The sequence below is a fragment of the Salvia hispanica genome, chromosome 4 (genome assembly GCF_029641045.1).
Source record: "Salvia hispanica isolate PSC_SH4W2 chromosome 4, Shi_PSC_v1, whole genome shotgun sequence".
NCBI lineage: Eukaryota > Viridiplantae > Streptophyta > Magnoliopsida > Lamiales > Lamiaceae > Salvia > Salvia hispanica.
The window spans coordinates 32,672,983-32,695,964 of record NC_142695.1 but is presented as its reverse complement, the minus strand read 5'-3'; the positions used below and the strand labels follow the sequence as shown (position 1 = coordinate 32,695,964).

At 33.2% G+C, this 22,982-nt stretch overlaps 1 long non-coding RNA gene across 1 annotated transcript; it reads right to left on the bottom strand.

The window, feature by feature from the left end:
* Positions 1-21,329: 21,329 nt before the first annotated feature.
* Positions 21,330-22,756, bottom strand: LOC148928474 (uncharacterized). The gene is made up of 2 exons (XR_016137513.1): positions 21,685-22,756; positions 21,330-21,622 (listed from the first exon to the last, which is right to left on the bottom strand). It is a non-coding gene; the product is annotated as an uncharacterized LOC148928474 (long non-coding RNA).
* Between the last annotated feature and the right edge of the window lie 226 nt (positions 22,757-22,982).

Below are 22,982 nucleotides of genomic sequence, written 5' to 3'. Positions count from 1 at the left end.
GCACGTGTCCACTGAGTACACCAAGTACTCAGCCCTGCATATGTTTTAAAAATGTGCAGGTTGAGCAGCGATGACGGCGGGCGGTGTTGAGCATAGACAAATGAAGATCCTTCGATAGAATAGTACTTGGATGCGTCGTGTCTCCATACACGATGTCATCTGCTCTTGACTCTTCCGCTGCAATGTAAAAGTCGAGTTTACACTCCTTGTATTATGCACTCTAATTTATACATATATTCCAAGTTATTTCAGTTCATGTTCAGTCGTGCCACAGTTTCCCCCTTTCTTCCCCGCTTCTTTCATCCTCCCCTAGTCGCGATCAACCGAGCTATCTATCCTTAGAAAGTGCGGTCGTGACACATATGTGACATATGTAAACAAGTTTTCGACTCCTACAAAACTCTAGTAACACACTGGGGCATGAAGCACCCGGCAAACAAAAAGGAGGGAAAGCTTTGCAAGACTTGTGGCAACTTCAAAGCGCCGGGAAGTCCTTGCAATTTTCTACAGGATCTTTTGAGAGCGACGAAGATTGCCCTAACAACTGGACAGATGAAAAGCTTTATACTACGTTGAGAAAGATGTATGACGAGAAGAAAGATCTCAAGTATCCAAAGGGTCTGGGTTTGGCTGAGGAGGGTGTAGGGTAATTGTGAAGCTATAGATTGTATTTTGTAGAGCAATCTGCTCTTTCTACTAACTAGGCTATGTGTTTTAGAGCAAAACATACAATGCACTACTACCGCTCTTTCTAAATGTAAAGTTAATGAATACTATTTTTCATTCCCTTTTCTTTTAACTTTTAATTAATGATTATCATTCCTAAATATTAATTGTTGAATAAAAAAAAAAAAAATTAAGAAAGGGGAATGGAAACGTGAAGACCAGATTGCATTATTTTCAAAACCTAAAAAAGACCTTAAAATTTAATTACAATAATAGTAGTATTAATTATGAAATGAAAAATGTAAAAAAAATGAGAAACATACATGTCGTTTAAGGCCCACTTTGCTGCGTTTTGCACTCGGGCATAGTAGAGGATCCTCCTCTGCCTATCCAATCTTAGTTTATCCCCCCCCCCGTTCATAAGACTAATTAGTGACGATTGTTAAATATATTACAAAAAAAGTTAAGGAGATACATATTACATGATTCGACGAAAAAATTTGTAAAAAATAAAATAGAAGCCGAATTCATAGATACTGAGACCGAATGTTCTGAGATTGGATAGATTGGGGATCGCTGAAACATAATAACCATGGAGAGACAGAAGGTTCTGAGATTGGATAGACTGGGGAGCGCTGAAACCTAATTACAATCCAAGGAAGAAGAAGAAGCAAAGGTACTGAGATTGGATAGATTGGGGGCCGAGGAAGAAGAAGAAGAAAGCAAAGGTACTGAGATTGGGGAAGAAGAAGAAAGCAACGCTAATTATTTATAATGAATTTGGTGGATTTTTATGTGTATTTATAGTAATTATTATATTAGGTGGAGATTTTGTGTCAGTTATGTAACCCGTGAATTGAGGAAGAAGGTGATAACGTGGGCTAAAATGTTAGTAATATTTATTTGATACTTAAAAATATTCCCTATCCCATTAGGGATGTATTCATATCCCAACACTAAATATTTGGAAAACACAAAACTAATTCCAAGCCCTTAGATATTTGTGCCACATGGAATTAATTTAATTATAAAAAAAAATCAAAAAGGGCAAGAATGGGAGAGCAATTTCACGCCAGTTATTCATAGCCCTTAATTCACGCTCAGTTTTTTATTGTGGGAGATTTTTTTTCTTTAAAGTTTTATGGCTTCGAATAATTTGAGCAATTGTAGTTCTTCATTCTCGTCGTGAGTTTGAGTAGTAATTCGATGTTAATTATGTCATATCCTCCGATGTTATCAACGATGGAAGAAGATAATTAATTTTCTTATTGCAATCACTCTCTAATGCTATACACATTTTTTATGGGATAGTATTTGAATTGTTTTTTACACGTCTGTTCCTTGGTGTGATTGGGTAATTTTTTTGAGTTAAAAGACACAATTTCATATGACGAAAACTCTTTTTCAGTGGAGAGTCTTAATTTTATTGATCTTTGTTGATTTCATTATCTGAATGATTGGAGAGAGTATAATTTTATTGGTTGTTATTAAATCTGAATTTTGATGTATTCCCGTCAATTTGGTTACTTCACCGAGCTAGTAAAGTAGCATCGTATTAGTTCCCTAAGTGTCGGAAGTTAACTCCATCCCCAAGGGTTTAGTAATCCATGGGGCTAGGGTGTAGTACCGTCTCACTAACATAGCGTTCACTAATCGAATGAAGTTGGTCTAGGGTATAGTACCCACAAATTCGCATACTGGATATGATGTACTCCCTCCGTCCCACAAAAGATGTCACACTTGTGGGACGGCACGGGATTTTAGGAAGTTTTTTTTTTGTTAAATGGAGAGAGAAAATATTATTTTTATATGGGCAAATTGGCTTTAAAATCGTGAACTTTCATAAAAGTTTGGTTTTTCCCGTAAACTATAAATGTTGCGTAAAAAATCATGAACTTTGCCGGGTTGTGTAAATTTCCCGTAAAACCCGACCCGGTATATTTCCGGCCAAAACTTATCCTACGTGGCTGCCGGAGTTGTGACATGGCATACCGGCTGTCAAAACGACGTCGTTTTGAGTAATTTCTGTTAAAAAATTAAATTTAATCAATTAGGGTTAGAATTCTTCCTCCCATCGTGAAGTCCAATCTGCAATTTCTCCATTGCGATTCCTCCTTCTCCAGCTGCGAATCCTCAATCCCATCGCTATTCCTCCTCCTCCATCTGCAATTCTCCATCCCATCTTCACAGCAAGTACCAAAGTTCAAAACCTTGAAATCATTTCCAAAGAAATATTTCCCACATTCTGCCATGGGAGTAAAACTCTCGTCGGCGTCCCCTGCCGGAAAATGGCTCGGCCTTGTCACCGTCGTCTGGGTTCAAGCGATTTCCGGCAACAATTACACCTTCTCTAATTACTCCGACGCCCTCAAAACACTCATGGGACTCACTCAGCTCTAGCTCAACAGCCTCTTCGTCGCCAAAGACGTCGGAAAAAGCATTCGGCATCTTCGCCGGCCTCGCCTCAGACCGTCTCCCCACCTCCGTCATCCTCCTCATTGGCTCCGTCGAAGACTTCGTCGGCTACGGCGTCCAGTGGCTCGTCGTTAGCGGCCGAATCCAACCCCTCCCTTACTGGGCGGTAAGCGTTCAATCCTAATTTCACATTTACCCCAAAATCCCCAAATTCTGAGTGAATTTACTTAAATGATTCAATTGGAGATGTGTATCTTTCTATGTATGGGTGGAAACAACACTACTTGGATGAACATTGCAATTTTGGTAACATGCATTTGGAATTTCCGGAAGAATCAGGGCCCTGTTTCGAGGATTCTAAAAGAATAATGGTGTGAGATAAGATTATATGTATAATAAGTATAATAAGTAATGCTTTTGTTTATTAAAAAAAATATTCCATCTCAGCAACCAACTCATCATCCACGTCATCATCAATATCACCATCTTAGCCGGAATACCCGATACGGGAAATCAGCACATTTTATGAAAGTTCATGATTTTTTACGCAACATTTATAGTTTACGGGAAAAACCAAACTTTTATGAAAGTTCACGATTTTTAAGCCAATTTACCCTTTTTATATTCATGGAGATAGAACTTTTTCCAAAAATGGAAATATGACATCTTTTGTGGGACAAACTAAAAAGGAAAGTGTGACATCTTTTGTGGGACGGAGGGAGTACAATATATCCATTATAATGTATACTTCACTTTTCTAGTAATGCAGCATTGTATTAGTTTCATAAAGGTTAGAAGTTAACACCATTCCCAAGGATTTAGTACTCCATGGGGCTAGGGTGTAGTATCGTCTCATTAACATAACGTCACTGACTGAAGGAAATTAAACACAAACCCTAGGGTTAAATTATCCATAGGGCTAGGTTAGAGTATCCACAAATTCACATACTTGAAGTATATATCCATGATAATGTATATTATAATGTATGTTATTCATTTCGAAGAGGGGGAAATCTATAAAGAAGTTCAGCAGGCCTCTAAGAAGATCTGCGAAATGGCAAGAGTTAGACCATCATGATTCCAAGAATTCTTCCTGTGTGAAGAAGAATGAGAAAGGAGAAGGAGAAGAAGAAGGAGAAGGCGAAGGAAAAGGCTAAGGACAAGGAGAAATGTTGATATTTCATTGTTTGTTTTCCAAAAATTTAATTTTCCACACGTTTTATAATTGCTACATTATTTTGGTGTCATAGTACATTATTTTATCATAAACGTACATTATTATTGTGGTTAACATTAGTAATGTATATGTTGCTCTATAACTAATGTAATATTACTCGAATAATATAAGAGTTACTTACGTGATCGTGGATTTTAATGCTACATTATTATATGGGGAGTGTTATATTGCTAACTCAATGCTTAATTGCTAACTACAACTTAATAATAGCCATTAGATATTCAAATTAAAGGCCTAGATCATTAACCACAAAATGTCAATACGATTAACAAAAAACGTCAATAAGACTATAGGATTAATTCCAATAAAAATCAATAGGGGTATTAATGTCAAGTTAGTTATAACTAACTTTAAAAGAAATCCCAAAACTTTAAATTCATATAACATATATCAAATTAAAGATAATTTTATAAGGATTCCAACGATATATTACATGCATATGTTCCAACGTCAAAATTTGAAAAAAAAAATCTAGAATTTTCGTATTTTTCGTACACAGGCTAATGTCAATACAGCTAAGATAATATGTCAATATAAAGCATATACAATGTCAATCCTAAATTTGTGTTGACATTCTCAAAGCATTGTGTTGATATTTTCGAAACACTATATTGACATTTTCATCCAAAACCCTAATTTGGCGTTTTTTTTTATTTTTTTCGATTTAATTAATAAAAATGAAAATTACACGTGGAAAATTGTAGACCACACGTTTTTTAAAATCATGTGGCCTTAAATTAGTTGTAGTTAGCAATTAAATGATGAGTTAGCAATTGATCACTCCCCTTATTATTTACAAGTTTAAGTTTACATTATTATGTAGTAAATGTTCATTATAAAAATCATCAACATAGAAAATATAATATTACGAGAACAATTATAACGGTTAGTAATATGTTCATGTACATTAAGGGCCACTTATATGATCGTTGATTTTAATGCTACATTATTTGATAGTGTAACTTTACCAATGAATATTCATTATAAAAAAGAGCATTCAATTACCAAGACACGATCATTCAAAAACAAACATTCAAATCACCCAAGTGCTCTACATCGTCATAAATCTAGAAAAAATATCCTATAAATCCATTTTAAATTACATAGTACGAAACCATTGTTTTAAGAATTCAAGCTTTGATTTATCTAGGGTGCGGCTTCTTAGTCATTGTTCTCTGTTTGCCGACCTCATGAAATAGAGTATGTTGTCCTTTTGTTGCGCTTATTTGTTTATGCCTCGATGTCTTCATCCAATTGTTGGCGAATTTGGTGGGATAACCATACGAGCATGTTGTCATCGAAGTCGTCAGAGTAATCAATTCTTGCCCTCTTTGAACCTAGTCGCAAACATATGGATAGATTAGTCAGTTCACTTTGATGAGAAAATATACACAACAAATGATAATGTAAAACTCATGTTTAACAATGTACAACTGAAAGATGTAACAATATAATGTAACAATGTACAACTAGAAAACAATGTACCACATCAGTGCAATAATGTAAATCTCGAGCTTAACAGTGTACAACTGAAAAATGTAACATGATAATGTAACAATGTACAAATGGAAAATAATGTACCAAATTAGTAAAATAATGTACAAATACAAATGCAAGAGCTAACCAGATAATGTAGTTCATCAGTGAAATAATATACAAATGAAAGAGCTAACCAGATAATGTAGCTCATCCAGTGAAATAATGTACAAATACTGCACATACAAATGCAAGAGCTAACCAGATAATGTTGCTCATCCACTAAAATAATGTAAAAATACAACACATACAAATGCAAGTTTTAACCAGATAATGTAGCTCATTAGTGAAATAATATAAAAACAAAACACATACAAATACATGATTTCAGACACTCAATATACAGAAATATGCAATTGACCACTTCGAATGATAGAGTTTACAGTATGAAGAATCCATTTTGTACATGCATTTTTCATAAGAACACCTAATCGAAAGCATCAAAATATGAAACAATGAAATCAATGATAAACATAATCCCAACTTTAAACACAGAGACAATCAAGGTGGAAATCAGTGATAAACAAAACAATATGTAGATTTGATGACCAAACAATTGAATCGTTGAATTTATGATACAAAATGCAACCAAAACACATGCCCAATGCACCAAAATTGGCAAAAAGTCGTCCAAACATTGACGAAATCACTAAAAATTACAGATTCATAGAAATCGAGCGTCGATTCCTCTTACCTTGTTCACGGGTCTTGAAATCGACACAATCACTGAAATTTTTGCTTCAATCGACACAACAACTCGAAATAATGCACAATATGGCGTCAGTTTCTACTAGATTGTTCGGCGGTGTCTTTAAAGATGTATAAAACAGTAAAGATTAGAGTTTCCTGATTAGAAATTGGGGAGGCTAGGGTTTTGATGAGAGAGAGAATCCGGGGAGACAAATTGTGAAATGATGGTGCGAAAGTGGGATGTGAAAGAGTGGAAGGAAATGTATATCGTCTCTCAAATTAATTCCCTAAAATCTTGGATATGCAGTTTTTAAACTGATACATTAAATTTCGTTTTACCAATTTTGCCCCGATAATGTACCGATATGGGCAAATAATGTAGCTCGGGATTTTAAAATCACCACCATCCAAATTAGTGATCCAATGGCTGATATTAGTTTTATGTATAACACTAAGGGGGTGTCGTGACCTTAATGCACCCCTACTCCATTATATACCATCCATGTCATTAATGTTATCATTTATAGATTATTAAAAAATTATTGAATGATGTGAATACATAAAACATTTAATTTATGCAATATTGATATTGATATATTATAATATTATTGTTCTAGTTGTGTTGTGTGTGAAGATATAAAGTATTTTTTTTAACATATATAATAATATATTGTTTTGAATTAATTAACAAAAATTATACCCCTAATAGTATATATAAAAAAAATTATTTCACCCATTATTTAATTACTTTTATAACGAATGTTTGTATGTATATATATTATTCATAATTGTTGGGATTGATTGTTGTTAAATAATTTACCTCTATCAAAGATTTTAGATAAATTAGTCATAAAATAAAATATACTCCATGTAGGAGTATTATAGAATGGAGATATCATGTAAAATAAAAAAATATCATTTCCCTTATTATAATTCTTCAGCTTTTCCCAATTATTCTATTAAAAAACATGTGTTTAATAAGAAATATCAGATGCCAATTACCCTTTATTAAATGCACACAGAAAGTGTTCAAATAATATACTCCAGTTAAATAAATCTATAAGGAAAATATTCCTGAAATCTAATCCTCAAATAACGCGGTCAATCTTGCAATTTCCAAAATTCTGAAGATTGATATAGTATATACATATCATTATGTTATTGTTCTAGTTGTGTGGTTGTGTTGTGCGTGAAGTTGTAAAGTAATTTTGTTAACATATAATAATATAATGTTTTGAATTAATTAACAAACAATATATAGAGTAATTAATATTTTTAAATTTGTTAATTTTTATTAGTATAGGGGAGTGATCAATTGTTAACTCATTATTTAATTACTAACTACAACTAATTTAAGACCAAATGATTTTAGAAAACTTGTGGTCTACAATTTGCCACGTGTAATTTTTCGTTTTTATTATTAAAATTTAAAAAGATAAAAAAACTAGTACCAAATTAGGGTTTTGGATGAAAATGTCAATATAGTGTTTCAAAAATATCAACACAATGCTTTGAGAATGTTAACTCATTACTTATATTGACTTTCTACATGTATTATATTAACATATTTTATATACTATGTTGACATTTGTGCTGAACGAAAAAATTAAAAATATTCATTTTTTTTTTCAAATTTTTGATGTCGGATCATATGCAGGTGAGATCTCGTTAGAATCCTTATGAAATTATCTGTAATTTGATATATGTTGTGCGAAAAAATAATTTAAATCGCTAAAGTTATATACTCCCTCCGTCCGCGAATAGGAGTCTCATTCATTTCCGGCACGAGTTTTAATAAATATTGAAAAAAGTGGGTGGAAGAAAGTTAGTGAAATATAGGTCCCACTTATTTATATTGAGTTTAAATTATATGTGAGTAGAATGAGTTGGTGGAATGTGGGGTCTCTTTACCATTTATGGTAATTATGAACCGGGACTCTTATTCGCGGACGGACCAAAATGAAAAAAACGGGACTCTTATTCGCGGGCGGAGGGAGTACGTTTTAAAGTTATGGGATATTTTTCAAAAGTTAGTTACAACTAATTTGTTGTAAATTGACCTTAATACCCTTATTGACGTTTTTTATTGATCGTATTGATATTTTTGGATTGATGATCTAGGCCCTTAATTTGAACATCTAATAGCTATTATTTAATTGTAGTTAGCAATTAAGTATTGAGTTAGCAATATAACACTCTCCTTTCATTATATATATTACTCCCTCCGTCCCAATAAATATGAAACATTTGGTTTCCGGCACGAGATTTTATGCAGTGTTGTTTTGTGAGTTGATAAAGAGAGAGTAAAGTAGGAGAGAGGGAAAAGTAGAGAGAGTGATGTTTCCATTTTAGGAAACGTTTCATTTTTAGTGGGACAACCTAAAAAGGAAAACGTTGAATTTCTAATGGGACAGAGGGAGTATTTCATAAGTTTAGGGATTGATTGATATTGTTACTGGATTTATCACTATAAAAGGAGACATTAGTTAAAAAATAAAATATAATTATAGAAAATAAATAGAAAATTATTAGTATAAAGATATGTCAATAATTTATACCTCACATTATAATTCATCGGTTTTTTTCAATGATTCTTTAATGCGTGAATTAAGAAAAATAAGATGTCAATTAACATTGATTATCAAATAATATAGTACTAGTCTATAATAATATATAAATATATAAGGAAAATATTCTTAAAATCAGACCTCAAAACCCGCTATCAACATTACAATTTTCTAGATGATTTTTTATTTCTAAAGTTGAATAGCAATTTTTAAATGTTAAGTATTATCCTAATTAAATCTTTTGATTATGATACTATTCCAATATGTAAAGGAACGATTGCGATCTACAACCTCTCTCTATGCTCTTTTATCGTTTTTCCTTGATGAAAACCTTTCCTCTCTGTTATGCTTCCCTTGTATATTGCCTCCTAGCCAACGTTGTTTTCATTGCGAATATTGTGACTTCTTTCACCACACATAATTCGTCCATTCTTCTTCCCCTCTTAATTCTTAGTGCCAACGAACATTACAAACTTCGATTACTAAAGAAAAATATTAACGTGAAACGCGATTACACTTTATTATATATATATATATATATATATATATATATATATATATATATAGGATCATGATCAATTGAGATTATTTAGGCTAATTGAGAAATGAGATGCAATATTAGCCACTCATTTTTATTAAATGAGTGGTCCAGATTTTGCCACACAATAAATATTTTTAGATTAATTTAATATGAAAGGGTAAAACTGTCTTTTCGCGTTTTAATTTTAGGGTTCTTCTTCATCTTTCAGTTTTGATCGACGATTCTGCTGAGATTTGAACAATTGAATCATATCTCTCATTGAATCTATTTTAACGATTTATGATTCAATTGATTTGCAAAATTAGACTCAGACGGTTTCAACGATTTCAACGATAGCAGATTTGCGATTCAATTTTCGAAAAATAGACGACCAGTTCGACTGATTTCTGTGTTGATTTTTAAATTTTTCGGTCGATTTTTCCGACTTTGATTCTGTTTTTATGTTCTATTTGTTAATCTCCAGTCGAATTTGTTCCTAATCAATTTTTTCTTTTTTTGATTTTCTGATCTCTAGGTTCGATTTCAGTTCGTAATCAACCGCTAAGTGTTCTTTGATGGATTCTTCATCTTATTCCGAGTCTACGTCGACGAATGGTGGAGGTAGTCTGGTTTGATTTTCGTTAACATGAATTTTTTGTGTTATGTTGGTGATATATGCTCTGTTGACATGATTTGAAAATCTGTTGACATGATTTATGTTACTTGGTAAATATTCTATGTTGTTGTTATGCTCTTTGTGGACATTCTGTTTGATTAACATTATTTTGTTGTGTTATGTTGTTGATTTATGCTCTGTTGACATGATTTATGTGTACTTGTTAAATATTCTGTTGACATCGTATTTTTGACATTTTGATCCTGGTAATTTTAAGCATGTTCTGATATTTTGCCTTACATAACTTATAACAATTGTCTAAGAATTTTACAAGAGTGGAGCCACCTCTTTAGATATAACTATAGGGGTAATTTTCTGTTTTAATTGAAGCTACTTGAGAAATCAGCTCATTAATTCTTGACCGAGGAAGTAAACGTTAGTCTAAGTGGATCAAGGTTTTGTTGGATTTTCTTGAATGTAAAAGTCCATATGATATAACCATGATGAGAGTCCTTAATTTGACATAAAAAAATTGGTTAGTTATTGGTTAAGCAAATGATCACAAGGCATGATAAGGTTAAGAATCATGGCTGAGTTTGGAATCCATGGATACTTTAGGTGCAGACTGTTTAAACCTTTTTTTCTTAATCAGTTTTGAGCTTTCAAGGGAGAAGTATGGGTTATGAGCTCTTTGTTGACATTCTGTTTCATTAACATTATTTTGTTGTGTTATGTTATTGATTTATGCTCTGTTGACATGACTTGAAAATCTGTTGACATTATTTATGTTTCTTGGTAGATATTCTGTGTTGTTGCTATGCTCTTTATTGTTATTTTGTTTCATTAACATTATTTTGTTGTGTTATGTTTTTTATTTATGCTCTGTTAACATGACTTGAATGAAAATCTGTTGACATGATTTATGTTCCTTGGCAAATATTCTGTTTTGTTGCCATGCTCTTTGTTCACTTCTGTTTCATTAACATTATTTTGTTGTGTTATGTTGGTTATTTATGCTCTATTGACATGATTTATGTGTACTTTTTAATTATTATGTTGACATCGTGTGTTTCAATCGGTGTATTCTAATTAAACTGGACATTTTGATCCTTGTAATTTGAAGATTATTATGATATTTTGGCTTACATAACTTATAACAATTGTCTAAGAATTTTACAAGAGTGCAGCCACCTCTTTAGAGATAACTATAGGGGTAATTTACGTAAGTCTTTTGATTTGCGTTGACGTGACTTGAAAATCTGATGACATTATTTATGAATGGTGGAGGTAGTTTGGTTTGATTTTCATTAATATGTTTTTTTTGTGTTATGTTGGTGATTTATGCTCTGTTGACATGACTTGAAAATCTGTTGACATTATTTATGTTAGTTGGTAAATATTCTATGTTGTTCTGATATTTTGGCTTACATAACTTATAACAATTGTCTAAGAATTTTACTAGAGTGCAACCACCTCTTTATAGATAACTAAAGCTGTTATGTTGTTGATTTATTCTCTGTTGACATGACTTGAAAATCTGTTGACATGATTTATGTTCCTTGGTAAATATTCTATGTTGTAGGGTCTGTTATTCCAATTTGCAAGCCTGAGTTGAGGCCTTATGAAGGTAAAAAATTTTCTTCTCTTGAGGAAGGAATTTCATCTTATGAAAAGTATGCTCAGGAGTGTTGTTTTGATTGTCGAAGATTTGGAAATAGGTCTAGTGGTGGTGTTATTATTTTTCAGTATATTGTTTGCAATAGACAAGGATTTCATACGGTAGATTCGTTGGATGTTGATGTTAGTGTATCTGAGGATGGTAATGTATCTGATGATGATGAAGTATCTTCAAAGAAGAGACGTAGACGTGGCACGAAAAGGTGTGGATGTGGAGCGAGAATTAGTTTTAAGTTTTTTTTCTGATTTTGGTGATAAGTATTACCTTGTGCATCAGTTTGTTGAGGAACACAATCATACTATGGTTGACAAAGATCATACCCTAAACCCTAGTTTGAATGATGTTCATCACAAGTTTGTTGAAGATTGCACCAAAGCTAACATCGGTCCTACCTCTACTTTTAACTTATTAAAGGAGTTTTTCGGTGGTTATGATGTTGTTGGGTGTACGTTGACTGATGTTAGGAATTGTTCACGTGATATTAAAGAGAAATTAAAAGAAGTGGATGTGCAAATGATCCTAAATCAGATGCAAGAGAAGAAGAGAATTTGTGAAGGGTTTTTTTACAAATATCAATTATCACCTGAAGATAATAAGTTAATTAGCTTGTTCTGGTCTGACGCTGAGTCTCGGAAGCATTACCACATGTTTGGAGATGTTGTAGCATTTGATACAACATATTCAACAAACAGGTAGTTTATTTATTATACTTAGTAATTGACAGAGATAGTAGTTGACATGGTAGTTGACATAGCATACATTTGTACTTTGCATCATTTCTGATTTAATAGTTGACATAGCATATACCTATAATTGACATTATTGATGTTTTGTGTTGATGTATTTGTTCAATAGGTATCGTATGGTGTTTGGTCCATTTACCGGGAAAGACAATCATGGCTGTCCTATTGCATTTGGAGCTGGTTTCGTATCCGGTGAGAATTGTGATGCATTTTCATGGCTTTTCACTGTATTTGTTGAATGCATGGGTGTTGCTCCAAGAATCATAATCACTGACCAAGATTGGGGAATGAGGCTTGCCATTGAGAAGGTATTACCTGGTACAAGGCATCGTTTGTGTATGTGGCATATTATGAGCAAGTTATTTGAGAAGATACCTAAATCAATTTCTGATAGAGAAAAGTTTAGTAAGGAGTTTAAGTCTTGTGTTTGGTCAGAGTTGTTAGATCCGGATGAGTTTGATATATTATGGACTAGTATTGTTGAAAAATATAGTGTAGAAGATCATAAGTGGTTTAAGGATATGTTTATGATCAGACAGATGTGGATCCCAGCCTTCTTTAGAGATGTTCCTATGGGTTCTTTAATGAGAACAACATCTTTTTCAGAATCTGAAAACAGTTTTTTTAAGAGGTACTCGAAACCGTTGTTCAATTTTGCTGACTTCACTCTTCAGTATAACAATGCCATTGATGCTCAAAGGAATCAAACTGAAAGGCTTGACTATTATGATTCTGTAATCACTCCAAAATATGTCACTGATTTAGCATTTGAGAAGCAATTGGGATCTGTTTACACAGATAGGATGTTTAGAGTGGTACAAGATTTGATTGTTGAGGCTGATAAGAGTTGTCGGATGATTAGCATGTCCACATTGGAGAATATCGAGGTCTTCAAAGTTTCTGATGCTAGAAAGAAGATCTTTACAGTTAGACATGAGATAGAGACTGAGTCATATGAATGTGAGTGTAAACTATTTTTAAGGTGTGGTTATCTATGCAGCCACCTTTTTTTCATCCTCAGAAACAAAGATGTCAACAATATTCCAGAGAAATATGTTGGTAACCGTTGGCTTAAAAGTGAATTACTAAAGGCAGTTCATGGTCTCACAATTGATGAAAGTGCGTCTGACAGAGGTATGCAAACTGTTTTCTATACATATTTCAGTTTAAGTTTTAGCATGTGTTGTTTAAGCTGTTGACATATCTTATATAGACAGTTGACATCTTATATATGTTGTTGACATTTTATATATGCGCAGGTTCTAACAGAGATGACAAACTAAAGATTGCTAACAGATGTCATGGTCGTTACTTTGGTCTATATCAGCGTGCTTTTAGAAATAAAGATCATTTGATTGCTTTGGATAATTTGCTTGCGGGTATTGGTCCTCAAATCTTTAAAGATGATTGTGCTGGATCGTCTTCTCTTGATAAAAATGATTCTATCATGAACATATATGGTATTGTTGTTCCTGAAGAAATAACTGCCCATGCTCCAGATGTGGTTAGTACAAAAGGAGGTGCAAGTGACAAGAAAAGCAGGATTAAGTCAAGCATAGAGAAAGCAATTGAAAAAGCAAATAAACCTCATAGGCGTTGTGGAAAGTGTCACAAAATTACTGATCATAATGCTAGAAGTTGTGGCAGAAAGGAGACATGATTGTTTTTTTTTTTTTAATAGTCAGGCTTTTTTTTTTATTTGTTGACATAACTACAAATTATTGACATTTTCTCATCTGTTGTTTATATCTGATTTTAATCTCTATTGACATCTATTTATGATTCTGTTTTTTTTAATTATAAGATTTGTTTTCTGAGTTGTACACCTTTATACAAATTGTTGACATTTGGTTATAAGTTGTTGACATTTCAATACAAGTTTGACATGCCTTGCTTTGATGCTCCTTCATGTTTTTAATGTGCACATGTCAACCACCTAAAAATTAAGTCAACTATATATACTGGTCATGTCAACAAGTAATATAATTATGTCAACTATGATGCACATCGTGTCAAAGGCACATACCAGTCATGTCAACAAGGCTACATATCGTGTCAGCTACAAGTACAAGTTATGTCAATTATTTTTCCAACCATGTTAACTATACGTACTAGCCATGTCAACAACTAATATAATTATGGTGAACTTCGTGTCAACGGCATATACTAGTCATGTCAACTATGTTTTAAGCCATATCAACTACACGTACAATTCATGTCAGCTATATTGGTTTTACAATTATATCAACTTTTGTGCATATCGTTTCAACGGTACATAAAATTCATGTCAACTACACGTTAGAGCCGTGTCAACTACATATATAAGCATGTATACTATATTACATAGTATTTTAACTACAAATTGAATCATGTCAGTCATGTCAACTACGTATAGACCCATTTCAATTACGTTACATACTATGTCAATTACGCACAGAATCATTTTAACAACAATTATAAGTCATGTCAACTATGCACAGAACTGTGTAAATAGTTGAATTTTTATATGGAAACTATTAACATGTTTTTTATGATAATCTTACCAGTACATATTTAAAATTTAAAAATTAAGAAAAATAGGTGTAAATATTTTTTAGTTACAAGAATTGTTTTTGAGCTGTTGACATTCAATTCAAATTGTTGACATTTCTATTTAAGTTGTTGTACTGATTTCATAGTTGACATATTATTAAAGATTGCATAGGTTTTTTTTCAATGTTGTTCAAATGTTGAAGTTGTTGGCTTTTCTTTTTCAATGGACATAAATTTCATATCAACTACAAATTCTTGCCATGTCAACTACGGTTCATATGTTGTCCTAAAACTAATGTCAACTACGGTACATAATATATCAACTACTCATAGAGGCCATGTCAACTACACTTCTAAGTTATGTCAACTACTCATAGAGGCCATGTCAACTACACTTATAAATTATGTCAACTACACGTAGAAGCCATATCAATAATTATTATAACTCATATCAACTACACTATCAAGTCATGTCAACAACACTTCACTCTTTTTATAAAAATAATATATTGTGATAATTGTTTTACGTATCCATGTGAATAATACATAGAAAACATGTTGATAACAATTTTAAGTCATGTCAACTACAAATACTAGCCATGTCAACAAAAGTCAGAATACATAATAATCATTTTATAACCAATCCACAAAATAAGTTAACATCATACATTAAAATCTGTTTTTGTTCACTTCCTCTTTCTACAACTAAACAACTTCTTGTATTTGTTGTCTAGCTTATGCAATTTTTCCATGTTTGCTTCCATCCAATCACGAGCTAGTTGTAACATTGTTGATCTCTGGTTATTGTAAATTGATGCAATCATCGTGCAGCAATATCTTCCCCTGAGTATTTGGATAATCTTCAGACTACGCGCAGAGAAGCCGATATCCCAATCACTGCCCTTTTTCCCAACATAGGTCTCCATGTGCCTCATCAAATAGACACCGCAGTCCTTTATGTTTGTGGTTGTTGCCCATTCTAAATTCAGAAAGTTGAATGAAGACTTGTTTATATTTTCTGAAAGATCTAGCAATTTCTTCTCTATGAAGTATCCTTCGAACATATCTTTCTGCAAAATATATAAATAATTAAATTAAACTACATGTATAAAGCATTTCAACACAATGTAGAGAATATGTCTATAACATAGATAAAAGCATACCAGTAAGCCAATATCAATATCATAATTCTTCAACGGATCTGTATCTTTAAGTGGCTTTATATTATCTATGATGTCAATGATGTTTTTCTTCATCCAATATACTACAAGGTAGTAATGGTTATCTGCACAAACTGGGAAGAAGACCTGTATGACATGAAATATATAATTATATACATAGAATACTTGTTCATATTCTAACATAGATATCATTTTTAGATCTTATTACCAAATCAATTTTTCTCCAGTTGAAATTTGGTCTTCTTTCAACCTCATTATCTATCTGAGAAATAAAATTTCTCTTTGCTGTCAAAGCATCCCAATTTTCCTGCCGAGTTGTTACATTGAAGTTCTGCAATTAACATATTTGGTTAGGAAGACATGTGACTCAAACAGTTTACATATAATTTAAGATTACTTACACATGGAGATGTACTCATAAAAAAGCGTGAAAGTGATGTTGTTGGCCTTTCATTTTCTCTGTTGTTCAGGTGTGAAGCCCACGCGTTTATTACACCCACATTAATTTCAACATGGGGCTTCAGTGATAAAAACAATTCCTTGGTCGCCCAAGTAAAATCATCTTCATAAACGCATGCATTTCTGAAATGAAGTTATACAAATGACATATGAAAAATATTTATAAATTATGTTTACTACATAGAAAAATAAAAATACTTTTTAGATCAATGAAATAATTAAATAATGCATACTCATCTGTTCCTTCTGTTTCTAGTATGTAGTAGTAGACAGTTTTTTCATAAGATTCCAAGTATGTTTTTGTATCTACAGCTCTTATGTCAACTGAAGAGCCTAGGAATGGGTCAGAATGCATTTTATCATCAGACTCTTTCACACTAGCTTCTGTCAGTGGAATCTCAGAGCATGGAACAACAGTCTTCTGTCAGTGCAAATAAAATTCATGTTAGTTTCAATTAAAAATCATGTCAACAACTAGTATAATTATGTCAAGTATGGTTCATATCATGTCAACCGCACATACGAGTTATATAAATTATAGTACATACTATGTCTGCTACACATAGATACATGTTAACAGCAAATAAAATTCACATCAACAACAATTATAAGACATGTCAACTACACATACAAATCATGTCAATAACAATAATAACCAATTGTCAACCACACTTTCAAGCCATTTCATAAAAACAATACAATATCTAATTTTAGTTTCAGTTACTTTACTTTAACAATATTCTCTTCTTTCTCTTTTCCTTTCTCCTGTTGCTTTGCTTTGTTCATTTCAACATGTGCGTCATCCATTGAACTTGCATCTGGTGGTGAAATAGTAGAGGCTGATTCACTATTGTTATCACTCACTGTGTCTTCTTTTGTTCCTTCTTCTTCTTTTTCTTCAACAGCCTATTAAATTAGTAATTTATAATTAATTCTAAATAACAAAAGACGAGATTTGGCTCATCCCTTTAGGATCAGAAACTGGCAATGTGGGGATATGGATTCTGTTTCTTTCTCTTGTCAACTACAGTACATAATATGTTAACTACTCATAGAGGCTATGTCAACAACACTTATAAGTTATGTCAACTACACGTAAAAGTCATGTCAATAATTATTATAAATCATATCAACTACACTATCAAGTTATGTCAACAATATTTCTTTCATTTTATAAAAATAATATAATGGATTTTAGTTATACTTACCTCAACAATATTATCTTCTTTATCCATTTGATTTTCTCTGTCCGTTTCAACATGTGTGTCATCTTCATTCTCCTTATCTTCAAGTTGTTTCAACTGAAATATATTACGTTATGTCAATTATATTTTTATCTATAATATGCAGAATATCTTTAGAGTTTAAGATAATTATTGTAAATTGTACCTGTACAAGATCTTTCTGATTTTCTATCTCACTCCTCTTATTACCAGATTCTAGTACAAGTGTTGACATAGGAGACACTGATTCATTATTGACGCCACATGTTGTTTCCTCTTTTGATGCTTCTCCTTCTTCTTGTTCTTCATTATCTTGTTCTTCATGTACTTCTTCATTAGCAGTCTATAGAAATAGTAATTTATAATTAATATTAAATTAATTTCAGCTTTGAGAAATGTATGTAAATAAAATGGTCCATGTCAACTACACGTAGAAGTCATGTCAATAATTATTATAACTTATATCAACTACACTATCAAGTCATGTCAACAACACTTCACTTATTTTATAAGAATAATATACAGTTTAATCTTAGTTTTAGTTACCTCAACAATATTATCTTCTTTATCCAGTGGATTTTCTCTGTCCGGTTCACCATGTGTGTCATGTTGGTTCTCCTTATCTTCCTGTTATTTCAATTGAAACACATTATGTTATGTTAATTATATTTTTTTCTATAAAATGCAGAATATGTTTATAGTTTAAGATAGTAATTGTAAATTGTACCTGTTCAAGGTCTTTCTGGTTTTCTGTCTCACTCTCCTTGTTATCAGACTCTAGTACAGGAGGTGATATAGGAGACGCTGTTTCATTATTGATGCCACATGGTGTTGTCCTCTTTTGATCCTTCTTGTTCTTCTTGTCCTTTACTTTGTTGTTTTTCACGTACTTCTTCTTCAGCAGTCCATTGAAAAGGTTATTTATAATTAATATTAAATTAATTTCAACTTAGAGAAAACTTATGTAAACAAAATGATGTACTTACTTTGTTATAGCAATCTCTCCATTTGAAAGTTGGAAATTTAGTCAAATCTTCAAGTTCTTCCTTTTTCTTTTCAACAGTAACTAGTGCTTCACAGATTGTTTTACAGTTGTCAAATGCCTCATTTTTGTCTTGAAGAAATGACTCTGCCAATTTTACACACTTGTCTTCCACAGATTGAACAGAAGTTGTTGGGCTTCCAATTGCAGATCTAGCAATATCACATACTAATCCAAATAGATGATTAGTTTGGACGTGTGTAGGAACTTCTTCAAGGGTTTTTACTAGATTTGTCTTCCCATAATTTATGAGTAGAATGTATTTCATTACATTCTGCATGATATCTTTTGGGACAATGTTTTGGGAAGACCCAACCCCACTGTCAACTACGTGTGGAATCTGTTGTTGAGGCTCCTGCTCCTGCTCTTGCTCCAGATTACGGACATATCTTCTGAAGATAAGTCCATTACCAAATATTCCCACATCTATCTCCTTATCTTCCCTAGCCTGGAGATGTGTGCTTGTCCAGCCTTTCATTAATGGGAATGTGCGAGGAACTGAACGTTTGGCTTGTAAAACTCTATCCATATAGCAGAGCTGCATATAAAATACATATCAATAACAATTATAAGCTATATCAATTACATATACAACATTATGTCAACATTATGTTCACTATTAATAATCTTTAATGTGAAACGTAAAACATACCATGAGCAAAGGAAGTGGTCCTGCAAAAGCATTCATCTTTTTCTTTGACCAATTTTCCTTTGCAAACTTCAGAACAGACAATGTATACGAACACCAGTTGACATTTCGAATATTGTCCAGATCGTCAACTATTTCCCCAATCTTAGACTTTATTGTTCCACATGTTGATGGCTCAATCAATCCTGATTCTAATAGTAACAAGAACAATCTTTTGAACCATGGTCCTCCTTCACTATCTTTTAACATAAGCTCTTCCACAGCTTTATGGGTAACATTTCCTCCTTCTTTTATTTCACAATGTTTGGCTATATCTCTCATGAAAGACACATTACTTTTACAGTTATCTCTGGAGTAATTTATCCTACCTCTCGGAAATCCATATACCAGCTCCACATCATCCTCTGTTATACTAACACTCCTCCTATTATTTAGCTTTATCTTGCACTCTTTTTCATCAAAACATTTCACCAATTCAAATGCCAAATAGGTAGGAATGTAATCGATTTTGAAATGAAAAACATTCCCAAAACCCATGTCCTTGACAGCATTAATTTGGGCCTCATTCAATTTTCTCATTGTTTCAATAAAATACCACGTCTTCCTTTTGACTAGAAGCCTTTTAGAAAAGAAATTACTTTTCTTTTTCTGTTCCTTAGCCTCTGTATACATTTCATTCTGTTTTTTACTTCTAATCTCAGAAGCAATTAATGGTCTCTTGTCATTTTTTCTTTTACTTCTAATCTCAGATCTAGTCAACTCATCCCCATCAATTGATGTACTTCTTTTTCTTTTTGTTGTGTTCTTTTTTTCTGGTTTAAAAGCAAGTATAATAAAAATGTTAAAAATACAGTAATATAATGTTTACCATATAACTATGTTGACAACCATTCAAACAAGCTCACATTATGTCAATAATTATTGTATAAAATTTCAATATCACTATTTCAACAAAATGTCAACAATACAGTATTATCATTTCAAAATTTATAGCAACTACAATCATACATATGACAATTGTCATCATAACCTATTGATATACTTTGTAATCCTCTGACACTTCACATATGAATTCAAGTTTGTTTTTACAGAACATATCTATTTTATAGGAACCATATGACTATGTCAACAACAATTCAAACAAGCATACATTATGTTAACATTTATTTTATAAAATGTCAATACTACTATGTCAACAGATACCTTTTAATGTCAATAATCATAAAAATTTAAATACATACTACTTAACCTCAGAAATATTCTGCTGCTTTTTAAAAAAAGCAAAACTCGAACTCATCAGATAATTAAATAATGAAACCTAAAAATAAAATCTTTTGAATAATCAAACTGTGTTTTTCAAAAGTGAAATTGAAGTCATACAATTAATAAACCAAAGAAATCTTTAACCTGAATGAGTCGTTTCAGTACTATCTGTGTAATACCCGCTTCTTTCATTATCCTTTTCGTTGATGTTTAATGTCGAACTAAAGAATCTTCGCTCTATTGCTTCGTTGTGTTAAATAAGAACTCATTACTTACTAATGCTTAGTGTTGATAGTTCGCAAAACAAAAACCTTGAAGTGAAAATCAAATGAACTAAACAATTGGAATTTACATTGTAGAATGTCAGGAATTTTCGAATAGCAATTCTTACTCAATAAACGAACAACTAATCTTCAAAATACTACAATACTTAGAACAAGGCTTCCAATAAAGGAAACAAAGAAAGGGAAAGATAAATGTGTATGGAACAAATGGCATCGGGCCTCTTTTTCCGGGCCGAAAGTTGCGGCCGTTTTCCGATCAGCCGTTGGGCCGGGGTATCAAGCTGTCCCGGACAGCAGCTTGGCAACCAAGTTTTTCTCGACCTGCAAGGTGGAGATCAGTTTTTGTCCACTAAGGATCAAAAGAAAACAAAAGGGGCTCTTACCATAGGGATGGAGACAACTTTTCTTTAGTTATAGATGACCAAAGAATCACCATAAGAGGCAAGTCAGCCCTGCAGCTCCTTTGGCACAACAGCCACCTGCTTCTCTGCACAATCAAACAATTCCAATTACTAACTAGTACTAGGTACCCATAAAATACCAAGTTGCAGCCATAAAGGAGAGGCAATGTGATCTCTAAAAGTGAGATTTGCTGCAGCATAACAACAAATGGTACAACAACCATTTAAGGCCTCACGGGTACACCACACTTCGCCTATAAATAACTCCACACCACATTCGAACTCCCTTTCTCATACACTTTGAATTTTCAGCCACAATGGCAAGTTTGAGAGTGAGGGCTTGGAGTAGAGTTTCTGCAGAGTTCTTGCAGACAACTCCCACACCCATAGGAGCTTCAAAGAGAGAGTAAACTTTGAGAATTTTGGAAACTAGAGATTCAAGCTACAAGTTCGAGAGGTAACCCCCTCAACAAATCCCTCTTGCATCATTGTAGAACAACATGGTTTAGCCAAGAACTTAGAGAACATAGAGCTCCATAGATTCCCACAACATTAGCATGTACAAGACTTCATCTCAAAACATAAGCTACTGCCAAACAAATTAAAAGAAGTTGTATAAAGAACTTAGCTTTAGGCTGTCCGGCGACGAAGCGATTGCCGACGCAGCAGAGGCGAGGCGGGGCGGTCAGCGGCTTCACTCGCCGAGGCTGACGACGTAGGCGCGATGACGAACCTGAGTTCCACGATCTAGGCGCCTTTCCCCTCGATTGGTGACTTCGCCGCTGGAGCAACAGCGAAAGGCGGCCGCCGGGGACGACTGCTCACCAAGGGCAACGCCGTGGGAGAGAGGCGACGCCTCCTCTCCACCAATTAATTCGCGGAGGAGAAAGGGATCACGGTGGGCGTTGATTCACCGGAGACGACGGAGGAAAGAGAGAGGCGTGAGGAGAAAGTATACGCCATCGGATTTCGGCGATCGATTGAAACGGCGAAGAACCGTGAGGAAAAGATGGAGGCGCCGCTGCTTCGCTTCATTTCTAGATTAGGGATTTTAATTGGAAAGGGAATTTGGGGGAAATGACGATGGAGAAGGAAGTAGCATAATTGGACACTTTTTTTTTCTTTATTGGGCCACCTTATTTATTTTAGTTGGGCTTTAGTAATTATTTGAAGTGGTGGCTGACTTAATTAGTTAGATGGACTCAATGGAATTAGTGGTGAAATGGTCCTAAATGTTTTAAAGGAGAATGGAGCATGGACCAATTTTAATTGAGAAGTTG